The sequence below is a fragment of the Rhagoletis pomonella genome, unplaced genomic scaffold, assembly GCF_013731165.1.
Source record: "Rhagoletis pomonella isolate Grant_MI unplaced genomic scaffold, Rhpom_1.0 Rhpom_scaffold_00007, whole genome shotgun sequence".
Lineage (NCBI taxonomy): Eukaryota > Metazoa > Arthropoda > Insecta > Diptera > Tephritidae > Rhagoletis > Rhagoletis pomonella.
In genome coordinates, this window is record NW_023458561.1 from 5,789,125 (window position 1) to 5,796,817 (window position 7,693).

The 7,693-nt window shown below is 32.3% G+C and overlaps 1 non-coding gene across 1 annotated transcript; it reads left to right on the plus strand.

The window, feature by feature from the left end:
* The first annotated feature begins 4,005 nt into the window (after nt 1–4,005).
* Trnar-ccu lies at nt 4,006–4,078 on the plus strand. Its single transcript has one exon. It is a non-coding gene; the product is annotated as a tRNA-Arg (tRNA).
* The last annotated feature ends 3,615 nt before the right edge of the window (nt 4,079–7,693 follow it).

Genomic DNA, 7,693 nt, shown 5'->3' on the forward strand with positions numbered 1-7,693 from the left:
TAGATTTTTTTGTTGGGGTGTTGCTGTTTATTTTTCATACAAAAAAAAATTGGTTCATGTGTTATATGGAAGAAAATGCGAACACCCTCCACAAAAAAAAAATTCTAAGAAATGAACGGTAATTTTTAACGACTAGAAGCTTGGACTTTCATATACTATAATTGAATGGACTACAATACTGCATACCCGAAAATTTTCTAAATATTCTAATTAAAAATTTTGAGATTTTTATAACAATTTTTTGAAGTTTGATTTATTATTTTGCAATTTGTGCAAGCTTTTAAACTTTTATTATTGTGGTTTCTGTTATAGATTGAATTATGTTTTAAAGGAAATTATTAAAAATAAATAAATAAACATAATTTGCGAACAATATCATTTTGAATTTCGTTGCTAATTAGTTGATCGCATCTGCATGTACTACAAGTATCCATATGCGCAGGCCTGGGAAATAGATTTGCATTTGACTCCAGAACTATGTACATATATGCAAATTTACGCCGTTAGCTTATGAGTTCTGTGGTGTGTGCTGCAAAAATGTAGCTTGCTTTTTGCCAATTTTTTGCGCTAATTCAAAAACTAGTGAAAAGGGTGGTATTTTTTTATTTATTAAATTTTTTTTTGTTGTTTATTAAAACATATATCGCTAGCTTAGAGTGAAAAGTTGATAAGTCCTATTTTAAAAATGTTAGAGGAGAGGAAACAAAAATTCTTCAAGCATTTCGCAAAACGTTGAATACAACATATTGGCTGTTTAAAGGAAAGCAAAACTCCATATAGGGATTCGAACTTTATTCAAAGATTTCATGCTATGTATTTTGGCCTTATCGGATTTTTCGGCGCTTCTTTTAGACTTAGAAAATTTTCCTTTCATTGAATTTAAACGAGAATAAATAGTACCAAATACCTTTATCCTTTTCGGCACAATACATTTTTAACTTCTCTAGCCTATCAATATATGAGTTGTCATAAAAAGTGGACTTAGCAACTTTTCAATCTAAGCTAGGGATATGTACACAAATGCGTGTATAAGTATGTTTGCATATGCAGATCCATCATTCAATGAAAACATTTATACCTACATTTGTAATTAGATTTTTTTTTTGCAACAAAGTAAAAGGTACCAAATAAAAATATGTACATATTATGTATGTAGAAATTTAGGCGAAATAAATTGACTTTTGGAACTTGACAAAATGTTAAAATTTTATTAAAAAAAATACATAAAACAACATTTTACATTGAAAGTATACACAAAACTTAAAATTACACAAGCATTAAAAAATTTCGAGACATTACTATCGATAGTGTCGGCATTTTCGATAGTTTAGGCCACGACCATCGATAGTTTTCCAGCTCTAATGGAAGGCACTGTCAAATAATTTGCGATTCATAATTCAAGTGTTTGGCAATAAAATATATAGTAGAACTCATCTGCTTTTTGTAAAATTGTCTAAAATATTAAATTAGGCGAGTGCTTAATCTATGCTATATATGGACCACACTAAAAGCTCCTTTTCATATAAAAATTCGTACGTGTCCCACCTGTGACAAACGTTGTACACCCGTGACAAAGGAATTTCGTTTTTTTTATAATAAAGTAATAATTTTTGTTGTTGTTTTGGCTTTGTTTCTATTCGTGGTTCTTTGTTTTATTATAAGACATCCAGTTCACACAGAAAGGTGAAAGAAATTCGCAGAGTTTCCGTAGAATATATCTGCTCCAAAACGCAATTAAAGCGCATTTTCAGTACCTATTCATCCTAGTAAATAAACCAAAAAATTTTTATACCCATATTGTTATTCTACATAGCGCTGATTTTTTAAAATAATTTTTTCAATTAATCATATCTTTAAAATTTCAAAGCCCTTTGAAAAAAAATCCTGACGTCAGAGTATAAAATTGAAAACGCTTTTTACTATATCTTTCGTGTGTTTTGATTTTTTTGTCAGTGAAATCAAATGATCTTAAAAAATGTAATTTATTTTATTAATCAGAAAACTGATTGATTATAAAGCTGAATAATTGCTGATATATATTTTTTTATTTAAAAATAGAAGAAAAAAATTATAAGTGGCAGATATTTCGACAAGTAAATATGAACAAATAAAATTCAAAATTAAAATACATATGATTGAAAATTAAAAATGTATACATACATACGCCCATGCATAAGTACCTACATACGTATGTACATATTAACAACGCGCATGCGTGCGTATGTATGCAAATGCACATAATCATAAATAATTACATAATCACTTCTAATCACTAAACAAAAAACTACAAACATCAAAACGAAATACTTCTGCACATACATACAAATGATACAACGCCACGTTTACTTTTCCCCGAACTCCCGCTTCTATCGAGCTAGAAATTCATTCCTAAAAGCAAAAACTTCCATTCATAAACTCGCGCGTACCTCGCACACTTGCCCCGCTACAAACATGAGCCGTCCACAAGTTGATTTTCGTCGCGGCGTTGACAAAATCTAAAAATCTCAAATTTTTTCAACCGCCGCGCCTATCGGAAAAGTCGCAACAGTGTACAAAATCCCCCTTCCCTTTGTTCACTTCAGTTGTCTAAACAAAATATTTTTTCTGCGCGTTACAGAAAACGGGCAACTATGCCGACAAGTGCGCAGAATCCCTTCACTTTCGTTTCCCCCACTTTGTCAAGAATTCTTCCTCTTCTTCAACTTTTTCACAATCCGCAGAAAAGCCAAAAAATCAATTTTGATCACAAATTATTACCCTGCAGTGAAAAATTATCAATTGTTAAAACTAACCAACTTATAGTTAGCTTTTTGGCGAGATTTCGATTAATACCTCACTTTTAATTAGCTATGACACAACCAACTTAAAGTGAATTGTAAAGTCGTGCAGGAGTCATGCAGACGCAATCGGGTTTGGTTTTCTTTACAAGTTTCTATTAAATATCCTCATACAAAAATTACTTTCAATACACTTTTTTTCTGAACTTCGCAGATTCTTTTTCATATTCAGGACAAATAAAAGGAAGATCGAAATTTTATACTATCATTTTGAAGTTATGTCTGACGGTGTTCGAATATGGGGCCACCCAGAGCAGAATATGTAAACAAATATGAAATGTAATAAAATAAAGTAAATAAAAAAGTAAAAAAACAAAAAACATTTTGTTTTTCTTATTGATATTTTATGTCCAAAAGTAGTTAGTTACAAGTTAGTTGACATGTAATACAGAGGTATCCAGGTCTGACTTTTCTGCGGCCATCGCCCCACAAAAGTAGTTAGCTTTTTTCGAACAAAATACACAGTTAATGGTGAGCACTAGTGTTCGCGTAAACAGACTAAAGTTAGGTATAAGCGCTAACGTCACTCCCTGCAGGGTTATTTTATTTCATTTTATAAATATATAAAAAACCCCGCATCCAGCCGGACTCGAACCCATACCCATACCGCATCGGCAACGCACCATCATCGCTTCGCCTCTACCAACTATGCTACAGCACATCTTGAATGAAACGCATCTTCCAAGCTACATGTACCCGTCAAAATGCAAATATGAATTCAAATATTTTTTCTTTTTCGTTGACATACTCTGATTAAATTAACATTCTCTGTAATTAGTACTTGAAAAAATGTTACTTAACATTTGCGCCTTCTCATTAAATTAACATTCTCTGATTAAATTAACATTCTCTGATTAAATTAACATTCTCTGATTAAACTTCTCTGTTGACATCTAACGCTTTTTTCCTTGTGTGTGCGACATCTTTTGATTTTTCTTGCTAGTTCCTGCCCTGAACTTTCAACTGGCTTTTATATTTCATTAGCAATATTTGTCATTAGCAAAGTTTCACTATACACAACATAATTTCATTGGCGACATCTGTCGGATAAATTGATAATGGAAGTCGCTGCTTTAGATACATATTTTTCTACATATATTTGGCAAAAAAGGAAAACTAATTTGCATTAGTTTGCTTAAAGCTAAGCTTAATGCCTGTGAATGGCGTCGCCCCAGTGGCCTAATGGATAAGGCGTCGGCCTCCTAAGCCGAAGATTGTGGGTTCGAGTCCCATTTGGGGTAAATCATTTTTTTTAAGTATTTATTTGTTTTTATTACATGTATGTACGTATACTTTTGTTTAATTTCCGATGTAATTGCGAGTTATCTACACATATATCGCATTTTTATGTATACATTTATTTATGATGTGTCTACATTAAATTCCCTGCAAAAAATGCGACAAATCCGGGATGACTCCGGGAGCAATCGCAAAGAAACATGCGAATAATACCACTTTTGATCTCGTTATATGGATTGAACTGTTCGCTTTTGTTCGAGCATGGCCTATGAAGAGACTAATTGTTCTCCTTTTTACCCGAACGGGTAAAAAAAGCGTCTAGTCACTTTTAAAATTTAGAAATAAAAATTCGCGCCAGCCCCGATTCGAACCGGTGTTCAGAGTTTTGTCAATCCAATACTCTCTCTCTGTGCCAACGCCGTACGTAAGGTTTAATCGACCAAGTGCGTACATATCATTAAATCATTAATAGTACCCATTAGAAATGAGTCGGTGACTAATTTATCTCCAGAGGTGCAAAACCATCGATGGTTTAATTTTTCAACACTATTGATGGTTTAACAAACTATCGATAGTTACTTTAAATAGTTAATTCTATTAAAACATTTTCCCACGGCATCCTGAATTACTTGTTCGGTCCCCCAATTACGATCGCGAATTACCCCAATCCCACGAGCGCATTTTTAATTCGATCTGACAGTTCTCTATCTCTGTGTTTTGTTTTTGTTTTCTTTGCTGTAAAATTGATGTAAAATGTAGGTTCTTCCTAAAAATGTATAAGTTTCCGTATTAAATTACTTTACTTTACTTTTCGTACTCAGAAAAAGTGCAAGTTTTGATTTGTGAGCTAGTTTCGATAAATTTCCACCAACAATTGAGGTAATTCGCTCAAAAAATTTTGTATGGCGAATTACGTAATTCGAAGGGTAATTGGAGTGCGAATTACGAATGAGAGAGTGAACTACGTAATTGGGGTGCCGTGGGAAAGCCGTATTACTATCCTATCTCTGGAACATTCGAAGTGCAGGCAATTTCCACCAAAAATGCATGTGGAAAAAGTAAATTCGGAATTTTTATGCTCTCATCCCCTAGGATTGTTCTATACCGAAAAAATATACTCTTTTTTCCCATATAAAATATATGGAAAGCTCTGAGCGCTTTGAGCATATACATATGTAATGCTTCCAAGAATGATAGAATTTCTCTATTCTATTTCTCTCAATCGTGCATTCAGAGTACATTCCACAACATCAGAAATTCGAAATATTGAAAAAAGAAAGAGAGATCGATAAGAGAATGCATTCAAATGAAAAATTAAAAAAATAATCTTAAAGCTCTTTTATAGCACAACGGTAATTATTAGGGCTTAAAATCTCATGCAAATGCATGTTTTTATTGGGCATGCAAAAATCGAAATGGTTAAGTTAACTTTACGAATCATGAAATTTCCTTTAAAACGGCATTCAATCGTTAGTGCATATTTTGCAGTAAGTATCTGTTTTTGCATATTTATTGCTCATAATTTAGTATATTTTACAATAAATGCATGCGGGATTTTTCATATTTTTTGCTGTTTTTGATTTATAACAATTTAAATTTAGTGCGAAATCTCTTGCCAAAAAAATCCCTATAATTTTTTCTTAAATTTTCATCTGAATATCTTCTCACATAGCCACCACCCTGCAGTGAAAAGCCAAACCAGTTAGAAAAAATACTAGTTCATTAACTAGTATGTGCCTACCAGTTCGACAATTTCGAAGAACTTAGGCGATCAGCGACATCTGCCTTTGAATTGTCAAAGCCAAAAATAAAACGCAATTAATTGCTTTTCTTACAAATGTCGGCTGTGGCGTCACGCGAAGACTACTGGTTCTGGTTCTGAAATCGCAGGTTCGAGGCCGCTTGGAGGTGTTTAAGATTTTTAAAGTTAAATGAAATGTGAGTAAAAATAATTTATTCAATTTATAAAAAAATAACAAATTTGTAAATCTAGTTGCATTGCAAAAAAACATTTAGGAAGAAATGCTTGTGCTATAAAAACAAAGAAATTAAACAAAAATATTTTTTTATTAAATTTAAAAATTACAATAAACAGCCTAAACAAAAAAAAAAATTTATAAAAAATAAAAATAAAATAAAAAATAGAAAATAAAAAAACTTTCCCTGCGCCAGGATTTGAACCTGAGGTCCCAGACTTACCACGCGAATGGTTTGCTCTGTCGGCCATTGTGACTGCCGGAGTGTCGCGAGCAAAAAGGCACACTTATGCTTTTCCCGGGGCATGAATTGGCAGACTATCTCATAAACTGGTATGATGCTACTAGTATTTATACTAGTAGATACTGATGCATAACCTGACAATTGACATCTCGTAGGACATCGCAATGTTTAATATACCATTCGCTAACATTGAAAAAGGATAGAACGTGAACTAGTTGGGCTGAAACGCCAACCGGTAGAATTCTAGTTCACAACTAGTAGCTTTCCCTGCAGGATACCTATGTTAGATCTCAACTAGTGGAAGACTGTAGTAGAGAGCTAGCCCATGAACGAAAGACACAAGATCACGCCTTCCCGAAAGAAAGAAAAAAGTTATTTTCTAGCTGTTGAAATCTCGACGCCATCTTTGTTGTAAGAAGTAAACAACGAAGAGAACAAAAAAAAAAACCGCGTAATTGTTGAACGCGTGAATAATCATTTTTATTATGCAAATTCTTCTATAAATCATGTCGTTGTGTTAAATTATTCTTTACCTTATGTGTGCACATGTTGTCACAAGCGAAAATTAAGAAAATTGCAGTAAAAAGCCACAACCAAATTGTAAACAACGAGTAAATGTAAACAAACGGCTAATGTCAAAGACGCCCAACTTTTTTCCTAAATGCGATTATAACGGGCTACTAAGAAGAAGGCGTGATCTTGTATTTTTGGGCGGTCCCAGCAGCAATTCTTGGGGGGGTTTAATTTTTCAGCATATATCGTGTACATAAATTTAAAAATCACCGCAGTTTAAACTTTTAGAGTTTTGTTAGTTTTTAATTTTTAATTTTAATTTAAATTTTCTAAACTTTCAAAACTTTGTGAATTTGAGAAATTTTAGTAAATCCCAATAATTCAATATAATGATGAATACTAGATTTCTAGAAATTTTTTATTTTTCAAAAATTTTGAGAATTGTAGGAATTCTAACAAATTTTTTCTAAGTAAAAGTGTCGAATATTCAAGATTGATCAAACGAAATTAAAAGTTTTCGAATGTTGAAAACATTTTCATATTTCATCGTTTTTGAAAATTTAAAAATTTTTCGTAATTCTTGAAGATTAAACAAATTTTTGGACGTTGATGTTTTCAAAGTTTTAAAAAAATTTAAAATTCTCGAACTTTGTTATATCAATACAAAATTTTGAAAAGATCAGAAAAGTGGAACAATCTTGGAATTTTTCAAAAATGTTAATATCATTTAGAATTCTAAGAATTTTCTATTTTTTACACACAAGTTGGTTGTTGGTTTAAGTGGATTGTCACTCAGGTGACAAGCAATTAGCCAGTTTGCCATTTCGATTCCACAACTCGTGCAACCTACAGCCATTTGGCGGCTTTAATAAATTTCAGTACGT